This window comes from Aulostomus chinensis, chromosome 10 (assembly GCF_037954235.1).
Source record: "Aulostomus chinensis isolate RoL2024-O1b breed Wild chromosome 10, RoL_Achi_v1.0, whole genome shotgun sequence".
Taxonomy (NCBI): domain Eukaryota; kingdom Metazoa; phylum Chordata; class Actinopteri; order Syngnathiformes; family Aulostomidae; genus Aulostomus; species Aulostomus chinensis.
This window is the reverse complement of record NC_141329.1, coordinates 25,578,205-25,580,146: the sequence shown is the minus strand read 5'-3', so window position 1 is coordinate 25,580,146 and position 1,942 is coordinate 25,578,205. Positions and strand designations below refer to the sequence as shown.

The 1,942-nt window shown below is 43.9% G+C and overlaps 1 long non-coding RNA gene across 1 annotated transcript; it reads left to right on the top strand.

The window, feature by feature from the left end:
* The first annotated feature begins 272 nt into the window (after positions 1-272).
* Positions 273-1,461, top strand: LOC147255027 (uncharacterized). Its single transcript, XR_015118078.1, has 6 exons — positions 273-399; positions 584-672; positions 756-845; positions 933-1,064; positions 1,158-1,256; positions 1,352-1,461. It is a non-coding gene; the product is annotated as an uncharacterized LOC147255027 (long non-coding RNA).
* The last annotated feature ends 481 nt before the right edge of the window (positions 1,462-1,942 follow it).

Below are 1,942 nucleotides of genomic sequence, written 5' to 3'. Positions count from 1 at the left end.
AATCTTGACAACATAAATTGGGATTTTATAAAAACCTGTAGTATCAATCAAATAGGTGAACACAACGTTAACAGTTTTGAAACCAACTGAAAGTTTCATGAAGTTTTGAACTGAATGCAGTCAGAGTTTACCAGGTGTCAGGATGGAACTTTGTTATCCTTTGAACTGAGCTTGACATCCTTCTGATCTGGAATTCTATGACCCTACATAAGCAGCTCTGAGAGTGATTCTTAGTTCATCTTCTCATTCATCTTTGAGCCGAGTTAAAAAGACAGTCAACAATGGCCCAGAAGATGCTTGAGGTGCGGCCTGACCTCCACAAACTCATGAGGGAGTTCAGGTCCCTTCAGGAGAGCAGAGTGGCGACTGGGCAGAAGCGTAAACGGGAGAACCTTCATGGTGAGTACAAGCAGACACTGAGCAAGATTTGACTTTTCATTTTTCAGAAATGTTTTCATTGTGGTGCGTTAGTGTTGATAGAGGAGAGGAACTGATGATGAAGACAACACTGAAGCTGATTACTGACAGTAGATGATTTGTGTAAGAGTGAATGAAGTTAACAACATTGTCTTTCTCTTGACAGAGAGAGATGGAGCTGACTGGCACCAACTGGATGCCAGAAAGAAACCGGCGCTTTTAAGTCCTGCGGCACGGAACAACCACCACAGAAAGGTAAGCATCAATGAGTTTAAGGAAGAAAAATCAAAATTTGTCAGTTTCCTTTTATGTTTACAACATTGTCTTTCCTTTCACAGAGAGAAAGATGGAGGTGATTAACACCTCCCAGATGCCAGCAGGACACCAGCAGCACAGGTCCTGCAGCACAGACCAGCCGCCAAAGAAGAGTAAGTGTGTGGTCAATGAGTTTAAGGAAGAAAAATCACAATATGGTGGTTTCCATTTATGTTTACAATCTTGGCTCCTCCTGACAGAACAAAAACTGAACCACATTAAATTCCCATGAATGTTGAGTGGGAACTGGCTGGACATGGAACGAAACCCAGCCACTGAGGGTCACTGCTCAAGTGCAGGGCACATCGGCCATTACCAGCCACAGCAGAAGAGTAAGTGTGTGGTCACTGAGAGAAAGACAGTAACAACACCTTGATGAGGTTTCCTTTCATGTTTACAATATTGTCTCACTGATGTCCCCAAAGAGCCAGCCAGAAGCCAGGAACGGGGAAATCGTCCCCAGACCTCAGAGGCTCTCTCCCCACCCCCAGGGGTCATCATCGTCAGGAGGTCAAAGAAGAAGAGTAAGCACGTGTTCACTGAGTATAAGATTCTAAAATAATGTTTGAATTTTCCTTTTCACATCATGAAAACCATCGGTCCTGGCGCTCTTTTTCAGAAATCCCCCTGTTGATGGCCAGAAGCATCCGGATGTAAAAGGAAAAAATGTCCAGATGTGGATGGAGACCATGAGGGGGCCTGCAGAAAGCTTCCTCTAATTTGTCTTATTGTTTGAATAATTGTGTTTTCAATCAAAAGAAATTAAATGAAATTTACTTCTACTACTTTATCCCCTGGTTCTTTGTTTACACACAAGCACACACACAATCACATAGATACACTTGTACTGTATGTGTATTGTTATGTGCAGATTAAGCTATTTGTGTTTATTTTATGATATCTCTCTCTTTCGGTTTGGATTTGCATGGCTTCTTTCCCGGTACTCCAGCTGCATCCCACAGTCCAAATACATTCAAGTTAGGTTAATCAGCGTCCCTAAATTGACCAAAGGTGTGGCTGTGAGTGTGAATGGTTGTCTATGTGTTGACCCTGCCATGGACCGGCAACCCGTCCGGGGTAAACCCCTCCTCTCACCGAAGTCAGCTGGGATAGGCTCCAGCCCTCCCATGACCCTTGATGGAAAAGTGGTAGAAAATGAACGGAAACAAGGGCAAGGGACCTTATTGGTGCTCTTGGGAGGGGTGGTCTG